The 21,892-nt window shown below is 45.3% G+C and overlaps 2 non-coding genes across 2 annotated transcripts; both read left to right on the plus strand.

Moving 5' to 3' along the window:
• The first annotated feature begins 2,471 nt into the window (after positions 1-2,471).
• trnae-cuc (transfer RNA glutamic acid (anticodon CUC)) lies at positions 2,472-2,543 on the plus strand. Its single transcript has one exon. It is a non-coding gene; the product is annotated as a tRNA-Glu (tRNA).
• Positions 2,544-7,720: 5,177 nt separating this feature from the next.
• trnae-cuc (transfer RNA glutamic acid (anticodon CUC)) lies at positions 7,721-7,792 on the plus strand. The gene has a single exon. It is a non-coding gene; the product is annotated as a tRNA-Glu (tRNA).
• The last annotated feature ends 14,100 nt before the right edge of the window (positions 7,793-21,892 follow it).

Below are 21,892 nucleotides of genomic sequence, written 5' to 3' on the forward strand. Positions count from 1 at the left end.
TCTCAGGAGACTCCACATCAGGACTGGTGTTGACAAATGTTGAATTCTTTACCCATCAGTCTGGCCTCAATAAAATTCGAGATGGATTTGTAGGCATAGTATTATTTATTTTTAACCAACTTGCAAGTCTGACTCGCTTCTCAGGGACACAGAAAACAGAACCAGTCTCCTGGACCCCTTGGAAACGAATGAGGTCCGAGACAAAGGGATCTCTGCAAATACATTCAAATGGCATCAAGTTTCACATACAGATTCCCATAGGTCATCCTATACCCCTCCTGACCTGGCCATACATCCTAATTGGCTCACTTCTCATTCCTTAAACCTGGGCCTTTTGTCACCCAGCATCCTTTTCCCCTCCTCTACCAGACAACCCTCCCCCTTCCTTGCCATGCTTGCTGAAATCCTTTGTCTTTTGTGAACTCACTAGAATTAAGCTGGCCTACATCTACATTACTGTAACTAATATTTAAACTAACTATTTTATATCACATTCGTCAGTGGGAGCTGTATGTTGTGCTTCAGGGCCGGTGAGCAGCCAACAATGAAAAAACTGGAATCAGAAACAAAGCAGTATAAAACTGATTTCTTGAGGTGCGACTTTGTTAATTGTGCCAATGCAAATCAGGATGCAAAGCCCATGTGTATTATTTGTGGGGAAGTACTGGTAAATGAAAGTGTAAAACTCTCAAAACTTCAAAGGCATTTGAGGACAAACCTCTTGATTTTTTCAAAGGATGCAGCGAGAACTTAAATCATCAGCTGAGATCCTTAGCAGAAATGTAACATTGAATGACAAAACAAGTGAGTTCCTGGATGCCAAGCAGGCTCACCTATCCCATTAAAGGTAAGAAACAATGGCGTGTTCGAAGGTCAGCTGGCACAGGTTGTGAAGGTCTTCTGGCGTCGGTCCTGAAGGTCAGCTGCTACGGGACCCGAAGCCTGGCCTCTATGGGTACCGAAGGTCGTCCATTTGGAAAAACTGGTTCCCAGGAAAAACAGTGCCCGAGAGCACAGAGTCATGGATCATTGACACACTTGGCGTGAACCTCGATTAAAACCACCTCAACTCCCATGGAACTTATAGCACATGTAACTCCTCACATCCAAACATAGGAACAGCTTCTTCTCCACAGCTACAAGATTCCTCAACGGCTCCCCCTCGGACTGATCTGTTGCCTGCAGAACGCTATTCACGATGCCCTATGCTGCTCTTGCTCATGCATTTGCTTTGTTTGGCCCCTTGTTCCGCACTGTAACCAATCACTGTTTGTCGATGTACCATTTGTTAATGTTCTCTGTTGATTATTCTTTTGCCTACTATGTACGTACTGTGTACGTTCCCTCGGCCGCAGAAAAATATGTTTCACTGTACTTCGGTACATGTGACAAAGCAATCAAATCAAATCATTTTTTAAATGTTTTTTACCGGGTTTTTGAACAAAGTATATTTACCTTTATGTACACAGAATGAGACATACATATATATAAGATAAGGGCACACACAAACATACCAAAAAAAAAGTAATAATAAAAAATAAATAAAAAATAAAAGAAAGTCACTGGTAAGGTATTATGCACCAGCTCAACTGCAGCAACTCTGCACAATTGGCAACATTATTTACAACACATAAGTAGGCATATGTTTGTGTGTGTGTGTGGGGGGGGGGGGGGGGGGGAGGGGGGGGAGAAAGGGGGGAGAAAGAGAGAGACTGGGGAGGTAGATATACATTTGGGTACCGGAGAAACAATTACAGAGGGAATACTCGAATGGATCTGGTGTTGGTGTTGTCACTTGCTTCTCCCGAATCAAATCAAATCATATCCTCACTGCCTGGCTCAGAGCCTCCGACATGCAGTGAGATTTCCATTCTGGCACCTTTGAACACGCAGTTCAAAGATAATCGTTTCCGGCGATTCATGTTTCGAATCCTACTTTTGGTGGTCTATCAAATTAAATTATGGCATGAAGACGGAAAATTATGGTCGTCTATCAAATGAAATTATGACATGAATACGGAAAATTATGGACGAATGTGAATGGATACTTTTCTGCTTGAAACAATAATTAAGTGGCATTTACAAAGCGCAGTTACCGTACCGATTATGTAGTCCCGGGATCGGATGACATCAGGTTTTAAAATGCAACAATTTCTGAATAATATTATAATGCTGGAAAACGGATTGTGCGATTGTCAGAGTACAATTTGATAATAGATGTAGGAGTGTTTTTTTTTGTGTGTATGCGTGTTGTGTGCAAATGCATTTAGGAGTCACTGAAATTAAAAGGGAAGTGAAGCAGAAAAAAATATCTCTCGGCAGGAAGTGAGATTCAGCGAAGCAATGAGGAAAGGAGACAGATCCAGACAAACAGGCCTACAGAGGCAGAACTGCCAGGAAACAAGGTAATCCACCATGCACCATGTTCACTGAATTATAATTACAATGATCGGCACCTCTAATTGGAGCTTTCCCTGGTGGTCTAGTGGTTAGGATTCGGCGCTCTCACCGCCGCGGCCCGGGTTCGATTCCCGGTCAGGGAACAACGATTTTAGCAATTGTTTGCGCCTTGAAAGAAGGAGGACCGCTCCACACGCCGGCAAATGTTTGCCAAGTAAGTAAGCTCCTTTCTACTGTCAGGTCAAGCTGCTAAACTCTACCAGACGTTGGCATTTTACTTCTTGGCCTCAGCTCAGAGGAAACTTTCAGGAAGAAGCTGCATTTTTTGATTTGTTTGCACTTACACAGTTTGAGAAATATTTGACTGGGATACTTGTACCCTCGACGGTGAAGATGGATGCTAAATGCCCGTCTACTTCATACAATCATTAAATTTTACAGAGCCGAAGGAGGCCCTTCGGCCCACCATGTATGTTTCGGACATCAAACACGTATCCTCATTCCATTTCCAGAGTTTGGTTCGTGGCCTTTTGTGGTATGGTGTTTCAATGCTCACCTAAATGTGTCTTAAAGTTGTGAGGATTTCCGCCTCTGCCACTCTTCGATGTCTGTGTTTGATGCTCCAGAATTCAAACCCACCTTTAATCACAGACTAATCGCCCATTCACAACCATTAACCTTCCTTTATACCTGCCCATCTATGTCATTTCATTTACACTTTACATTCCTAATCTAACAATCTAACAATTGAATTTCTTGTTTGACCGTGGCTGTTCCTCTAACGACGCGAACCAGTGCCGTCCAACACGTCATGTGCATTCAAATGTGTGACCACCAGATACACAAGCGCTGCCAAAACAAGGTTGGATTTCGGACGTTTTTTGAAAAGCTTGTGGTCCGGTCAACATTACACATTTATGAATATAATACAGCTTTGTTTCAGGTTTATCATTGTAATCTTACCATAACCTGTCCAAGGATATCTGTGAAGAGAGGTGTGCAGGTATTTACGTTTCAAATGGTAACACCTGCACACAAAACTCAAACTCGGGTTATGTAGAATCCCTTCAACATTTTTCATGTTTTTTAAATCACGGTACCGTTTCTAAACTTACAAAGGCAATGTTGTTTTTAATCCTGACACTATCAGCGCGAAAGCAATATAAACTACCTCAAACAAATCTACACACCCAAGTCTCGCCATCGGATGCAATTTACAAAGAGGTCTGGGCTGAGAGTATGTACGTGTTTTCAATCCCGGGGACGATGTCAGAGAACTTTCTGCACGAATTCTCTGCGTACAGCACTGTTAATTATTCAAGCTGCTCCCCAGGCTGTTTCAAATCGTTCCTCCGAAGCTGGATAATGTGAAACAGAAAAATCTGAAAACTCTCAGCGGCAGTGGAGCACACGGTGCTCCAAAAAGGTCATAACCCTGAAAATTACATTAACCTCGAACGCTGCCGGACCTGTTGAATGTTTCCACATCTGCAGCGTTTATGCAGAAGAGCGGACATCGGACGAGGTTTTCCAACAAAACTCCACGGAAAAGATAATTGCCACAGCGGTAGCATTTGCAGGACCGTTTTCTGCCGTTGTGTTGTTCAGAATTCGGTGGCCATACCGCCATGGATTAGATCCTATTTACCGCAGGGTAGCGTATTGAACAAAATGGATAATTTCTCACATGAAAACGAATTGCATTCACATCAGTTTGAAATGTGCATGACAGGTAGCGCACGACATTTGATGTGTGGCCCCGTGATCGTACAGTGATTAGTATTCTCCCTTGTGGCCGCAGCAACGTCGGCCCGAATCCAAGACGTGGCAGTAATCGTGTTAATTGTTTACTTCTGTGCAACTGCGATAACAACGCAGTGAACGATCATTCTTGCTTGCACGAATAAATATTTCGTTGATGGCAAATGGTTGTATTCATTGCACCCACCACCTTCAAACACAAATCACACGTGGAGTTTAACGCGCACGTTAAAGCTTTAATCGCTCGTGAGACGTGTGTCGAATTTTCCGACCGGTATCATTGAAGGAACTTTCGGAAGCAAATCTTTAGACAACAATATAGCGCAAATCAAGTTGTGATGAGTTCACCCAGAGTCTGAAAAGGCATATGGATAGTTTCGGAGACTGGGCTAATGTTTTGTTCATGGAATACCTTGTTTGAAAATGTGGGTTTGATCAATTTGGAACGGAAAATATAAAAACAGAACCTTTCATAAGGGTATTTGGACGTCAGAGAAGGATCTGCGTATCCAACATGTATGGCACTATGTGAAATTGCAAATACATCAAGTCATTATGGAGGCAAATGGCGTTTCTTGCAAGGGAGATGGAGTCCTAAAGTATGGAGAGGTGCATGGTGCTTTTGAGACCATATCTTGAATAATTAATTGAGTTATGCTAAGAAGTCTCACAACACCAAGTTAAAGTCCAGCAGGTTTGTTTCGAATCCCTAGCTTTCGGAGCGCGCTCCTTCAACGGGTGAATTCACCTGCGCTCCGAAAGCGATTTGAAACAAACCTGTTGGACTTTAATCTAGTGTTGTAAGATTTTTACTGTGCCTACCCCAGTCCATCGCCGGCATCTCCTCATCTCGAGTTATGTTGACAGACAAGAAGAGGAAAGTACTTGGATTGCAATGATAATTACCACAGCAGCATAATTTGCAGGACCGTTTCCTGGCGTTGTGTTGGCCAGTGTTCGGTGGCCATACCGCCACCGAAAGTGTCCGGTTAACGGCAGCGATGCATATTATACACAATTATCGGATGAAAGCGAATTGCATTCACATCAGTTCGAATGAAACGATAGCAAGACATGCGCTTGGACCGATAGGTGGAGCTGCGATGGTACAATAGTTAGTGCTCGGCATCGTGGCCGCGGTAATCACCATTCGAATTCGAGTCACAGCAATAATCATGGTAATTGTTCAGCTCCCGGCAGTTGCAAAGGCAACGCTTCATTGTTACACGAATACATATTTTGTGATGGTAAAACTGATTCATTCCTTCCGAATCTAATGCAATCGAGTCTGTAATTGGATACCATGGACTTCAAAGCTGTCTGTTATCACATATTGCTTTCGGTCCCTTTCTGTAATTCTCACCTCCAGTGCACGTTTACGTTCCAAAGGCCTTGTGGAATCCCGTAATTGTGGAGTGTTACCATTGCTGAATCTGGGGAGCAGTTGCACCGATATACATCTGTGCCTTGAAATGTGCCTGGACATGCGAACTAAGGACAGCAAAGTCTGAGAGCATCTGAATTTAAAGTCAAGAGAAGCCAAAGCGTGGCTTTGTTACAGCATGGGATGCATAGACCGAGAGTGTGGTGGTGGTAGGTTCCTTCCAAATATCCAGAAGTGATCCAAAAGTGAAATTGATAGTTCCCGGAAAGGAGAAAAATGTGCAGATTTAATAGGAGAAGATAGAAAAAATACAGAAAAATGTGTTGATCGTTTGGAGAGCTGGTGCAGAAACAATTGGTCGAATTACCTCGTTCTGCCCTGATAACATTCTGTAACAGCAGCAGCACATTCAAGAGATTTGTCTAAATATAAACTGAGCGGTACCTTCAGTACAAAAGCCCAGAAATTGATATTGTACATCGTTTTCTCCTACAGGTCCACGAGCAGTAAATGAGTTGTGCACCTGTAGACCCCTTCATTCTAATATTGTCCCTGCTTTTTACCATGAAGAAATCACATAACGGGCGGCATCGTAGCACAGTGGTTAGCACTGCTGCCTCACATCATCAGTGACCGGGTATTGATTCTGACCTTCGGCGACAACCTTCGTGGAGTCTGTACGTTCTCTCCGTGTTTGCGTGGGTTTCCTGAGGTGCTCTAATTTCTCCCACAGTCCAAACATGTACAGGTTTGTTGGATTTGCCAAGTTAAATTGACCTTTAATTTCCAAATTAACGTGATGGGCTGGTGAGTGGGCCTGCGTGGGCAGAGCCTCCATATGGTCGGTGCAAACTCAATCGGCCAATTGTCCTCCTTCTGCACTGTGGGCATTTTGTGATACAATTTCTCATCTGGACCCTCTAATGTTCTTTGTGTAACCTTTAAATAAATGTTGGCCTAACCAGCGGCGCCCACATCCCGTAAATTAATTAAAACATATATCCGTGCCCCTGGCGCTGTGCGTCACCAGATACCGATGTGGAAGAAAAACATTTCAGACATTTCAAAGTGGCCATTACAAAAAGTGCTATTAAAGTTGTCTGAACAAATCAAATTGCACTTTGAGGTGTATGAGGTCCATACAATTGTGAAAAATGTATAATTTGCTGCATGCAAACTATATCTGAGCCTTATAGCCTGAGGAGGGCATACAATTTCCCTCTCCTCCATGTATTATGGCTGAAGGGTTAATTTAGACGCAACTTTCCTAATTGGGCCCCTGCGGGAGCTGCCTTAAAGTTAGTGCACCCTTCCAGCACGCAGTCCTGGGCTTTGATGTATGCCAGTCTGCAAAACGCGGTTGGGGCAGCTCTTTGCACTGGAAGACCAACAAGGTTTGGGTCGACTAAAGAGCATCTTTCACAGAGTAGCTGATTTTCCAGTCACAGTGGATGTGTGTCTCTGTGTGCGTCCCTGACAACAGCCCTTAGAGCACAGAGTTCTGCGTCACTGTGCTGTTCTGGATGAATCTCGATTTAAAAACTGCGCAATCCATCTACAGATCTTCGAGCACGTGTAACTCCTCATATCTTCACTCCCTGAGTCTGGCTTTCCACCGCTCAACGACCTTTCAGTTCTAGCACCTGTGTTTTGTACACAGAAACAGTTCAATGATAATATTTTCTAGCGATCTGTTTTATCGAATATTCCAGTCCCTATTGTTGGTGAAGATTCAAATGAAATTACAGCACGAAGACGGAAAATTAGAGATGAATATCAATGGATTAATTCCAATAATAATAAAGTTGCATTTATATAGCGCAGCTAACGTAGTTATTGTGGAGTCCCGGGATCGGATGACATCAGGATCTAAAAATGCAACAAATAATGCTGGATAACGGATTGTGCGTGTGTCAGAGTGCGATTTGAAAACAGATGTAGCAGTGTGTGATTTATTAGTGTGGGTTTTTGCATCCGTGTTGTCTGTAAATATATCAGGAGTCTCTGAAATTAAAAGAGAAATAAAGAAGCAGAAAAAATGTCCTCAGGAAAGTGAGACTCAGCGATCCATATAAACACGCCCACAGAGTCAGAAACACAAGAAGCAAAATAAGTCACAATGAACCAGGTTCATTCAATTATAATTACAACCGTTGGCAGCGCTGACTACAGCTTTCCCTGGTAGTCTAGTGGTTAGGATTCGGCGCTCTCACCGCCGCGGCCCGGGTTCGATTCCCGGTCAGGGAACAACAATTTTAGCAAATGTTTGCGCCTTTATAGAAAGAGGACAGCTGCTTTGTTTGCCAAGTCAGCAACCTCCAGGTCAACCTGTTGAACTCGACAAGTCTAACATTTATCATTTTGGCTTCTGGTCAGAGGAAGGCTGAAGGAAGAAGGTAGAATGTTTAAATTTTCTGCAATCGCTCAGCTTGACAGATATTTCACTGGGATACTTTGACCCTCGATCGTGAAGACGGATGCTAAACGTCGGTTAGTGTTCATACAGTCATTGAGTTTTGCAGCGCAGAAAGGAGCCGCAGCGATAATATTGTTAACTGTTCAGCTCCCGACAGCTACAAAGGGAACGATTCTTTGAATATTTTGTGATGGCAAAACTGATTCATTCCTTCCAAATCTAATGCAATCGAGTCTGTGTTCGATGCTGTAGAATACCAACCTCTCTCTCATCCCACCTTTCTTTCAGTCCCACAATCACAACCCCTTTTCGAATCCATCACTCAGTTCCCGTAATATTGGTTATCTTACTATTTCTGAACCTGGGGGAACATTTGCACTGATATACAGCTGTGCCTTGAAGCGTGTCTGGATATACGAAACAAGGAGAGCAAATTCTGAGAGCGTCTGTAGGAGATAAAGTGAGTTAACATTTCAGGTGCATGATTATATTAAGGATTTATTTCTGGTTTATAATGTAATCTTACCCTGTCCGAGAACATTTGTGCAGAGAGATGGCCAGGGGTTACCGTTTGAAGTCGTGGGCTCAGATCAAACTCAGGTTTTACAGAACCCACATAATATTCATTTAATCCCGATAACGTTTCTAAATTCCCAACCGCAATAAACCCTGGCATTATAAGAGCCAAAGCCAAATAAGCTGGATCAAACAAATCTACACGTCTAAGTTTCGCCATCAGATGTAAGTCACAACGAGTTCTGGGCTGATGCTATGGAGATCTTTTCAATATTTCTGAAGCTGTCAGATGACTTTCCGGACTTACTCTCTGCTTACTGCACTGTTAATTATGCAAACCGTCCCCGAGTCTGTTTCAAATCATTGGCACAAATGAAAGGGATCTGAAACAGATATTTGGACTTTCAGCAGCACTGGCAGCACTTCATGCTCTGTGAAAAGTCTTCAAACTGAAAATGTAAGTCTATTTCGTTATCCTCGAGGGTTGCCGGATCTGCTGTGTATTCCCAAATCCCCAGCGTTTATGCAGAAGTGGTGGACATCGGACGAAGCTTTTCAACAAACGTCTACCCAATAGGTTTCCCAGAAGGTGCAGTAGCCACGCAATGTAGATAAAAATAACATTTTGCTCCCTCCATTCAATGTAAAGTCTCCAAGTCAGGGGACCTTGAGAAAAGACACCCGATTTAAAATACCACCTTCAAACTCGGCTGATCCCTGGAGATTAACGCGCAGCTTTAAAACTATAGTCACTGGAAAGGCGTGTACCTGACAGAACGAGGAGACCCGCCGCTCGGGCCCACGTAGCGGCTCCATCCCAGGCCAAGGGGCGCAGACCACACCAAGGTGCCAGCCAGCCCATCCCATAGTGCCCTCTCTCTCCCGCCCACCCCCAGATCTCAGCGATCCCAGTGCTCAAATCATCTTTCGTAGACTCGAATCCACCCGCCATCATCGTCGGACCTGCTCGAAGCGCAGCTCCTCACTTCGGTAGCTGCACCGTTACGGCACTGCGCCTTCCAGAATTGTCCAAATTCAAATATCAGTGCTGTTGGCATTCCGATTTCAATTGAATCTATTTCATATTTTCTTCAATGAACGTTTGTCCTTATATCCGTAGAATCCACCAAATTTCTCTTTTACTTTTGTCGCGCGTCCTTCAACTATCATCCATCCTATTCTTGGCTTTCCATTCACCACTGCACAGTAACCAGTCCACGAACAGGTCCCATCGGCCTCATCTAAAGGCTCTTCTCTTGCCATATTCACTTCTTCAACGCCCATCTGCACATCACATACATGGTCCATCCTTCAATTTTCATATAATCTACTGGGTTCTTTCCCAAGTCATTAACTACTGTAATCCTCCTAGTAATGTAATAGGCTATCTCCTTGAGCCTTTCGAGCATATGAAACTGTTTTCAATTTCCCATGATCAAAATCTGAAATAAGGGATGTTCTATATGGATTTTTTATATCCAGCAGCAACTACTGATTACTTGATTGAGTAATATGTTGCAGGGCACAATTTGAACCAGTACCTGTCTATCTCTTTCCCATCTCGTTGTCAATTGTTACTAAGTATTTCATTCTCCTTGACTTTTCTATATTTCAATCGAATGTTTTTTTAAATTCTTTACCTCATGATCAATTTCAGATTCTCTTAAGGTTAGTATGTCTGATGTCTTAATTTTCCTAAAAACATTTTATTACTATTTTTAAATTGAATTTAAAACTCCTTCTTGCGACGTAAGTTAATTATCAAAGCTTATTTGTAATCTAGCTGGAAATTGTCTGTCCTTCTAAAACGTAAATAACCTTGCCGTCGTGTTTTACTCATGAAATACCTGTCCTATGCATTGCAATCCCAACGCTGGAGCTTGTATGAGTGCCCGCTTCAGGGCTGTATGAAATAGTTTTTGTTCCTCACCCGTATGTGGTCTTGTGAAGCGCTCAAACCTTTGGTTGGGTTTTAATCTTACGCTGTGCGTTTATTATCCATTATTTATGGTCATACGGACCATTGGTTTATTATCATAAACAGAGGGGCTGTCGGATGCAGTATTCTACCGACAGCGGGTGGTACTACCTCATCATCATACACGATTGTGTCGCAACATACCCCATACCACTGACCCCCTTTCGTCTGCAGCATTTCATTCATTTCTCTTATTGTTTGTAGATATAGACGGGTGACAACGATTACCCCCCTATGTTCCTTATTGTTTATTTGACCCACCCACCAGTGTTTTCCTCCCCAGCTATAAAATGTGTGTTTCAACCATCTTTCTGCATTTTTTGAATGAACGTAGACTGATGTTCCAGTATGAACCGCGAGATGGAGCTCTCGGCTCCCCGATCGAAATCCATATTGCTTCCTGTCGTTTTTTATGATACATTGAATCTATGTAGTTTAAATTCATTCTTACAATAGAAGAACAAAACAAACGGAAACACAAACAAACAAAAATACCATAGTTTATTCGGGGCTTCAACCAGGCTCACGGGTGAACGTTAACACGCCTGTCCGACTTTGACTGCGGCTTCTCCATTGCCTGTTCCGCCTGCGCGGCTTGGAATAAACTAGCCGGCTTCCACTTCTCACTATCCTTTAATTGCCAAAACCAATAATAAAACAGACCCATGAGCGTGCACAGAAGACAAAAACAACACACATTCTTACAGCTGTAAAAGTCAACAGGTAATTATCAGCATTCTCTTGCAGCAAGAGGACCTTAAAGACAGAACACTGAAAAATCACAGTCACTTACTACACATTTAGGCACATGCATTAATCAATTTTACACTTTAATATTTCCTTGGGTCGCATATTAGACAAGCAAGGAATAAAAATTAAACAACATACAAGACCAGACTATAGGGGTTAACAAGTCATGCGTTATCTGACACAAACAGATACAAATGGAATCATACAGACAAAAAGTGGTTTGTGTTAATTTTCTCTCTTTGCCCTGCTGCCTTTTCAGACATGACCAGAGCTATAATGTGGCTATGGATCTAATTTACCCTTTCCTAGTTATCTCAACCTTACTTGTGACGATGTGGGATTTGGATTGGTTTGCAATGGGGAACTATGAACCTCACACATTGATTCAGATAGGTTAGGAGAGTGGACCAAAATGTGGCAGATGGAATTTAACATGGATAAGTGCGAGGTCATCCATTTTGGTCGGGAAAATGGAACGGCAACTTACTATCTAAACGGGGAGAGACTTCGGGGTTCTCCGGTGCAGAAGGATTTGAGTGTCCTCATGCATCAGTCGCAGAATACTAGCATGCATGTACAGCAGGTCACAGAGAAAGCGAATGGAATAGTGTCGTCTACAGCTAAAGAAATGGAGCATAAAGTTACAGAAGTATTGTTGGAACTATTCAAGGCATTGCTGAGACCGCACCTGGAGTATTGTGCACAGTTTTGATTCTCTTATTTATGAAAAGATGTAATGACATTGGAGGCAGTTGAGAGGACGTTCACTAGATTGATTCCAGCGATGAGGGGGTTGCCTTATTCAGATTGAGCAATTTAGGTCTATACTCTCGAGAATTTAGAATAATGTGAGATCAAATTTAGGTACATAAGATGATCAAAAGGCATAAAAGGATAAAAGTAGACATGGAGCGGATGCTTCCTCTTGTGGGGCATTCTGGAACGGGAGGCGAAAGTCTCATTATAAGGGGCAGCAAATTTTAAATAGAGATGAGGAGAAACTACTTCTCCCAAAGGGTCGTGTATCTGTGGAATTCTCTACGCCAAAGTAAAATGCGTGCTGGGAAAGTGTGTCAACTTAAGGGGGAGTTAGACAGATTTTTAATTAGTAATGAGATGAAGGGTTCAGAAAATGGGCAAGGCAGTGGCGTTGAGGCCATGATGAGATCAGCCGTGCTCATATTGAACGGTGGAGCAGGCTCGAGAGGCTACATAGCCCACTCCCGCTCCTAATTCTCATGTTCTATGAAAGAACTACTGTGCCTAATTCCACCTTGCAGCTCTTGGTCTGTGCCCCTGTAGATAACAGCATCTTAAGCAATAATCTGGTGTTTTGATTAATACGGAGATTTCTTGATTAATAAGGAGTTTAGGTGTTATGGGGAGAAGGCAGGGGAATGTGGATGGGGAACATGATCGAATAGCAGAGCAGACCAGATGGCCAAATGTCCTAATTCTGTTCCTATAATTGATGTTTTATATTTTGTTCAGACATACAAACAGAGGCTGCGTCACCTCCTTGTTACTTCGCCTCCAGTAACTCTCACTATTAAACATTGTTGTTTTCCCATTTCCTCTTGCGACTTAATTGTAACTTAAATTACTTTGTTGCATTTAAGTAAATTTCCAATGCTTGCTTTTATAGGTGTTAGCTATTCTTTGTTGGTTCAAAATCTCATAAACATTCTCAAACAATTAAATTATCACCTGCAAAAATGCTTGTTTCTTTTCTGGGGCGGGGGGTGGGGGTGGCGGCGAGATGTCACAAATATAACATAATTCTCACATTTAATCCAAATTCCTTGGGACTATACTTAAAATTTTCACATTTAACTGGTCTTGTTCAATTCTAACAAATCCACAATTAAACCTTCGAAAAACTAACATAGACCTGGACATAGTCATAGACACGGAATATCCCAGACGATTTGAAAGAAACAGCTATCTACTGAAATGGTTACTTTTCTGACAGAACCTAAAGGGGCGGGGAGTGGGAGGAGGAACTGGGAACGCAAATGCGTCCCTTTACGTAATTCAAAAAACTTGTTTTGTGCTATTTGCTTCGATTTCATTTCTATTGACCATCCTTTTTCCTTCGATTTCCAATATTTGCTACGTAACCAAAGATGCAAGAGATACTTAGTGAAACGAGTTGTTTACTGAATCTGAATTTTTTAATAACTCAAATACTGGGAAGTTAAAATTTGATTGCTGCCAAAATCATCTTATCTTTCTTTTGAAACAGACTGGCACAAAAATTGCTAAACATGGACTACTTACTTTCAAATCTATCTCTTGAATCCTAGCCCATTTTGAATATCTTTTAAACAGAGGTTAACAAAGAACAAAGAACAAAGAAATGTACAGCACAGGAACAGGCCCTTCGGCCCTCCAAGCCCGTGCCAACCATGCTGCCCGACTAAACTACAATCTTCTACACTTCCTGGGTCCGTATCCTTCTATTCCCATCCTATTCATATATGTGTCAAGATGCCCCTTAAATGTCCCTATCGTCCCTGCTTCCACTACCTCCTCCGGTAGCGAGTTCCAGGCACCCACTACCCTCTGCGTAAAAATCTTGCCTCATACATCTACTCTAAACCTTGCCCCTCTCACCTTAAACCTATGCCCCCTAGTAATTGACCCCTCTACCCTGGGGAAAAGCCTCTGACTATCCACTCTGTCTATGCCCCTCATAATTTTGTATACCTCTATCAGGTCTCCCCTCAACCTCCTTCGTTCCAGTGAGAACAAACCGAGTTTATTCAATCGCTCCTCATAGCTAATGCCCTCCATACCAGGCAACATTCTGGTAAATCTCTTCTGCACCCTCTCTAAAGCCTCCACATCCTTCTGGTAGTGTGGCGACCAGAATTGAACACTATGCTCCAAGTGTGGCCTAACTAAGGTTCTATACAGCTGCAACATGACTTGCCAATTCTTATACTCAATGCCCCGGCCAATGAAGGCAAGCATGCCGTATGCCTTCTTGACTACCTTCTCCACCTGTGTTGCCCCTTTCAATGACCTGTGGACCTGTACTCCTAGATCTCTTTGACTTTCAATACTCTTGAGGGTTCTACCATTCACTGTATATTCCCTACCTGCATTAGACCTTCCAAAATGCATTACCTCACATTTGTCCAGATTAAACTCCATCTGCCATCTCTCCGCCCAAGTCTCCAGACAATCTAAATCCTGCTGTATCCTCCGACAGTCCTCATCGCTATCCGTAATTCCACCAACCTTTGTGTCGTCTGCAAACTTACTAATCAGACCAGTTACATTTTCCTCCAAATCATTTATATATACTACAAAGAGCAAAGGTCCCAGCACTGATCCCTGTGGAACACCACTGGTCACAGCCCTCCAATTAGAAAAACATCCCTCCATTGCTACTCTCTGCCTCACATGGCCTAGCCAGTTCTGTATCCACAATAATTGAAGTTTAGTTTCCTATCCAAACAAATTTTAGCCTTTTTTTTAACTAAACATGACAATAACAACACTCTTAGTAGCATACCTCAAAACGGTTCAGGCAATTCATTTGCTACACTTTTTACTTTACCTGATCCTAATTCGCGAGTACAAAGGAAGGGAGAACATAGGGCAGTTTGCCCTTTGTAATCGCATAAGGAATGGTACCTTTCCTTAATATCTTGCTCTGAATGGCCTTGCTTTAGAATTTGCAAAATGCTTTTTCACAGAAAGTAATTTTTGAAATACAAGCCTATATTTAATTTGCAGATTGGTCAACCGAATTGTTTCATTTTATCAATCAGTTTCCGATGCTTTCAGGCGGGATTGGGGTTGGGGTTGGAGACTGTGAGGTGTACACCTACATTTTAGAACGCCAACTCTTTGCTAATTGAGGGAAAGAAAACAAATACAGAAATGTTAACCTTTCACCACCTCGGGACATTCCAATGTATTCTGCAGCCAAATAAATGCTTTTGATGTATGTGGTGGTATGTATTAGGGGTAATATGGTACCTGTTAAGCCGAGAGCCTATTGGCTGACAGGTCCCGGGTCCTGGTTGGATCTGCCGACTTCTGGTTCTGCCCTGAAGGCGGAGTATAAGAGCTCGAGTTCTCCCCGCAGCCTCATTCTGTAACTGAGCTGCTGGGGAACAAGTCTTGCTTAATAAAGCCTTGATAGACTTCATCACGTCTCGTCTTGTGTAAGTCATTGTGCGCTACAATTTATTAAGCAAGCTTAAAAGACTATGGAGCTCTGGATCGCCCCAGAGTGCCTGCGGATCAGCACCCATGCAGCAAACTCGGCAGCCGTGTTCAAACACTGGCTAGCATGCTTCAAAGGCTACCTTCGAATGGCCCCCGGCTGGATCACGGTAGAGCAGAAAATGCAGGTCCTGCATTCGAGGGTAAGCCCAGAGATTTACTCGCTTATCAAAGAAGCGGAGGATTTCTCGACGGCGCTCGCGTTGCTGAAGGGCATCTACATTCGGCCCGTAAACCAGGTCTACACACGCCACCAACTTGCGACGAGACAGCAAATTCCCGGAGAATCGCTCAACGAATTCTACGGCGCGCTGCAGATTTTGGGACGAGAACACGGACCTGCTAATTCAAGATGCATTCGTGACAGGTATGAACTCTCCCCAAATTCGTCAGAGACTTTTAGAAAGAGACTCGCTAGGACTCTCAGAGGCATGGGCCCTTACAGCCTCCCTTGATGTGGCCTCCCAAAACACCCGCGCCTACGGCCCCAACCGTGCGGCAGCCTCTTGGGCTCCGTGGACCCCCGTCGCGACCAACTCCCCGGCACAACCCCCCCCCCCCACAAGCTTGCGCGGTTAGAGCGCCAGACCATCCTGGTGGGGCCTGCTGCTACTTTTGCGGGGAGGCAAAACACCCCCGGCAGTGCTGCCCAGCCCGCGCAGCTACTTTTAACAGCTGCGGCAAAAAGGGCCATTCCGCGGCAGTGTCCAGTCCCGGGGGGTCGCCCCAATCCCCGGAGAAGAACGAAGACAGCAGATTCCGAACCCCCCCCTCCCTCAGCGTTCCATGTGTGACCCACGGGCCCGGACACCACGAGGGGAGGATGGGCGCCGTCATCTTGTGACCCCCCAGCCACGTGTGATTTATGGGGGCAGCCATTCTGTCCACCCCTGACCGTGTGGGATTCATGGGGCGGCCATTTTGTCCACCCCCGACCGCGTGCGATCCATGGATGCCGCCATCTTGGTTGACAACAAAGGAGCCCAGCATAGACGGCTCCACGGGGTCCGAAGAAAACACTGCGACACTACTGCCACGACTGGCTTCAGTGACACTGGATCAATCGCGGCCCCGGACCCTCCAAACGACGACAACAACGGTGCTGGTCAGCGGATACGAGACGCCATGCTTAATCGACTCCGGGACCACGGAGAGTTTTATTCACCCAGATACGGTAAGACGCTGTTTTCTGTCCATCCATCCAAGCACGCAAAAGATTTCCCTAGCTGCAGGATCCCACTCAGTAGAGATCAAATGGTTCTGCATAGCGAACCTAATGGTGCAAGGGAGGGAGTTTAAGAACTATTTGCTCTACATCCTTCCCCAACTCTACACACCCACATTACTGGGATTAGACTTCCAGTGTAACCTCCAGAGCCTAACATTCCAATTCGGCGGCCCAATAGCCCCACTCACTATCTGCGGCCTCGCAACCCTCAAGGTTGAACCGCCGTCCTTGTTTTCAAACCTCACCCTGGATTGCAAACCTGTCGCCACTAGGAGCAGACGGTACAGAGCCCAGGACCTGAAGTTTATCAGGCCTGAAGTCCAGCGGTTGCTGAAGGAAGGCATAATCCAGGCCAGCAATAGTCCCTGGAGAGCCCAGGTGGTAGTTGTGAAGACCGGGGAGAAGCAAAGGATGGCTGTAGATTATAGTCAGACCATCAACAGGTACACGCAGCTAGATGCGTACCCTCTCCCCCGCATATCCAACGTGGTCAATCGGATTGCACAGTACAAGGTCTTTTCCACCATGGACCTCAAGTCCGCATACCACCAGCTCCCCATCCGCCCAGGTGACCGCAAGTACACAGCCTTCGAGGCAGACGGGCTGCTATACCATTTCCTAAGGGTCCCATTTGGCGTCACGAACGGGGTCTCGGTCTTCCAACGGGAGATGGATCGAATGGTTGACCAGCACGGGTTGCAGGCCACGTTCCTGTATCTCGACAACATAACCATCTGTGGCCACGATCAGCAGGACTCCGACACTAACCTCCAAAAGTTCCTCCAGACCGCGAATGCCCTGAACCTCACATATAACGAGGGAAAATGCGTTTTTAGCACAAACTGTTTGGCCATCCTGGGATACGTAGTGCGCAATGGAGTGATAGGCCCCGACCCCGAACGCATGTGCCCCCTTATGGAATTCCCCCTCCCCCATTGCCCCCAAGCCCTGAAACGCTGCCTGGGCTTCTTTTCGTATTACGCCCAGTGGGTTCCCCAGTACGCAGACAAGGCCCACCCGCTAATACAGTCCACTACCTTCCCCCTGTCGACAGAGGCCCACCAGGCCTTCAGCCGCATCAAAGTGGACATCGCAAAGGCCACGATGCGCGCCATCGATGAGTCCCTCCCCTTCCAGGTCAAGAGCGACTCATCTGATGTAGCTCTGGCGGCCACTCTTAACGACGCGGGCAGACCCGTGGCCTTTTTCTCCCGGACCCTCCACGCCTCAGAAATCCGCCACTCCTCAGTGGGAAAGGAAGCCCAAGCCATAGTGGAAGCTGTGCGACATTGTAGGCATTACTTGGCCGGCAGGAGATTCACTCTCCTCACTGACCAACGGTCGGTAGCCTTTATGTTCGATTATTTGAACGCCTCAGTTTGGATTTCAAAGGCCCCCTGCCCTCCACCGACCGCAACGCATACTTCCTGAACGTGGTGGACGAGTACTCTCGTTTCCCCTTCGCCATTCCCTGCCCCGACATGACAGCCGCCATGGTCATTAAAGCCCTGGGCACCATCTTTACACTGTTCAGCTTCCCCACATACATCCATAGCGACAGGGGGTCCTCCTTCATGAGTGACGAGCTGCGTCAGTTCCTGCTCAGCAAGGGCATCGCCTCGAGCAGCACGACCAGCTACAACCCCTGGGGGAATGGGCAGGTAGAGAGGGAGAACGGTACGGTCTGGAAGACCGTCCTACTGGCCCTGCGGTCCAGAGATCTCCCAGTGTCCCGGTGGCAGGAAGTCCTCCCGGATGCCCTCCGCTCCATCCGGTCGCCGCTGTGTACCACCACTAACCAAACGCCTCACGAGCGCCTCCTTGTCTTCCCTCGTAAGTCCTCCTCTGGAACGTCACTGCTGACCTGGCTGGCAGCGCCAGGACCCATCTTGCTCCGGAAGCATGTGTGGGTGCATAAATCGGACACGTTGGTCGAGAGAGTTCAGCTTCTCCACGCGAACCCACAGTATGCCTATGTGGCATACCCCGACGGCCGACAGGACACGGTCTCCCTGCGGGACCTGGTGCCCGCCGGCAACACACACACACCCCCAACATCAATCTCCCTGCCGCCGGCGCACCCCACGACTGCCCCCTTGCTGGGGGATCGGTCCTCCTCCCGTGCCCACCCAGGAGTAAAACAGGAACAACACAGCAATGCTCCCGGAGACAACAGTGCCCGAGCCAGCACCTGCACCACCACCGGGGCTGAGGCGATTGACGAGGAAGACAAGACCGCTCGCTTGACTCATGGAATCTGCGTGACACCGAGAAAGCAAGAATTTTGTTGTTAAAAATAATTATTTTTCCTTATTGTAAATAATTCTGACAAACTTGTACATAGCTAAATGTTGGGCTAGAAATGCATAGACACAGTTCGAAATTTGTTCCAGGGCCAGCCTTGTAAACCCCTACCACCATGCGAACCACCACCCCTCCAGGTTCTTTTCTAACAAGGGGTGAATGTGCTGGTATGTATTAGGGGTAACATGGTACCTGTGAAGCCGAGAGCCTATTGGCTGACAGGTCCCGGGTCCTGGTTGGATCTGCCGACTTCTTGCTCTGCCCTGAAGGCGGAGTATAAGAGCTCGAGTTCTCCCCACATCCTCATTCTGTAACTGAGCTGCTGGGGAACAAGTCTTGCTTCATAAAGCCTCGATAGGCTTCATCACATCTCGTCTTGTGTAAGTCATTGTGCGCGACAATGAACAAATGAGAAAAGAATTAGAAAGACTGCAGATTCAGTAAATGTGAAAATACAATTTTAAGAGTTACATCTAAATAAGACATACTTTCCCTGCTCTCTACAAACATCTCAGTGTTTTTTAATTCAACAAAATCTAATTCACAGATGGTCTTACATCTGCTGACATTTTCCGGTATTTTTGTTTTTTGTTTCAGATTCCATCATCTGCAGTAATTTACTTTTCTGTTCGATTTTTTTTGTTATTCAGTTCCAGCAGCAGTTAAAATTGTTGATCTCGGAATCAGTTGATCAGTTAAAATCTCCCCCATTCAGCAATCAGCAAGAGGCAAGCAATATAATTCAGGTCTCCTGATTGGCTCTGATCAACGAAGACCTGAAAAAGAGATAATTTTTATCCCAAATTTCCAAAGGACATTTTAGGGCGACGCACAGTCTAGTCAAATGTTAACTTAGAAACGTTGTATGGTCGCTTTCGGGGATCTTACCTCCCGGCCCATTTAACATGAGGATTATCAACAATGCACGAGCGAGGAGCTCGTTCTGGTCGTCCTGACGGTAGGAATCGTGCTTCTTGTTTCAGTTAAAAAAAACTATCCAAGCATTTGATTCATAGCATTCTCTTTAACGTCCCATCGGCTAGTTTTGAATGAAATCTTCCAAGCCATATGTCCGACTCTCTCTCTAGATCGAGGCCAGTTATATGATCTAGAGATCCGTGAGATTGGGAGAAATAAAAATTGATTCCGAAACGTGCAGAACATGTGAAGCACAAACGTAAAGATAGTCAACTTAATAGATAGGCAGAAGTGCTGAAAAGGTCTGCACACAGACAGAAACAGATATGGACGCAGACTCATATACCCAAAGGCAGATACATCATACGTTAAAACGCGTGCAGTGGCACACAAACGAAACCCATAGAGGTTTCATCCTTCTGAAAGTTGCTTAATTTATCAAAAGATGGTGTAGTTGTTGTAAACTATGAAACATCTCCTTGCGTGTGCGCAACTGGTAATCTACTTTTTAAGTTAAAATCTAGTTTTCCTTCTCGTCTGTAGCTAATTCTGCCTTCATAGCTTTGCATTGAGCCGTCTTTAAATCGGACACTACTTATCCTAAACGGGTATGACCATATCCCATGGAGTTTAGAAAAAAATGAGGGGTTATATCATAGATTCCTATTAATTCTAACAAGTCCAGCCACAGTTTACCCACGAAGAATGTTCACGATGGTGGTGGAGTCCAGAATAAGGGGCCACAATCTTAGGATATAGGGTATAATAATAATAATCGTTATTGTCACAAGTAGGTTTACATTAATACTGCAAATGAAGTTACTGGGGTAAGATACAGGGTATACCACCAAAAGCCGTTGAGGGGGAAATGTCTGTTTTCAAGAAGGAATTAGACAAAGCTCGGGACCCTCCTCAGGCGCGAGGGGATTTCGACATGAAATCCAGCATCGACTACAATGCGCAGTGCAGTCTTCAGACGCCTGAGGACTAGTATTGGAAGACCGAGACCTCAAATCCAGCGCCAAGCTCATGGTACATAGAGTAGCGTCGACCCGGCCTTCTGTATGTGTCAAAACCATGGACAATGTACAGCTGACACCTGGAGAGATATCACCAAAATTACCTCCGGAAAATCCTGAATACCCATTGGCAGGATCACGTATGAACGTGAGCTTCCTCCCCCAGGCAACAGTCACCAGTATAGAGGGAGTGGTCACGCGCCACCAGCTGCGATGAGGGGGGGGGGAGGGGCGACATTGTCCGCATGCCTAACTCTCGAAACAAATGCTCTACTTCTAGCTCTGCAATAGCAAGTGATTACTAAGACTGCAGACGAAACCCTAAAAGCACATTCTCAAAGCCTACCCAAACAAATGCAACATCCGCATTGACCCCTGGGAATTCATTACCCTAGAATGCACGGACAAGGACAAAAGCACCTGCTAACCTCGAAAGTCACAGGGTGGAGCAGGCGGAGGCCAAAGGTAAACAGCGGAAAGAGCGCAGAATCCAGAGCCTCCCACCCACCGAATCAAACACCACCTGCCAAAGCTGTGGCAGAGTGTGCGGTTCCAGTATTGGAGTACTCAGCCACCACAGAACCCATCGCCGCGGAGTGGAAGCAAGCCATCCTCGACCCTGCGGGTCTGCACAAGAAGGGGTTATACCACTTGGTGCTATAAAGGTCAAAAAATATGGGGGTAAGCGACAATAGGTTACAGTCGGAAAATCAGCCATGATCATAATGAATGGCTCCGCTGCGTCCACCGGGCTCCTCGCGCATCAATCACCCGTTCCAGCACATGGTACATGATAAAACCACCTGGATCCGATTATATCAGGTTACAGATGCGATTAACGTTGTGAGGCTTGTAAACAAATAGTGATTGTTTATTTGCTCTGGTGCTGAAGTAATATGTAAGAAGTCTTACAACACCAGGTTAAAGTCCAACAGGTTTGTTTGGATGTCACTAGCTTTCGGAGCGCTGCTCCTTC

The sequence above is a fragment of the Scyliorhinus torazame genome, chromosome 14, assembly GCF_047496885.1.
Source record: "Scyliorhinus torazame isolate Kashiwa2021f chromosome 14, sScyTor2.1, whole genome shotgun sequence".
Lineage (NCBI taxonomy): Eukaryota > Metazoa > Chordata > Chondrichthyes > Carcharhiniformes > Scyliorhinidae > Scyliorhinus > Scyliorhinus torazame.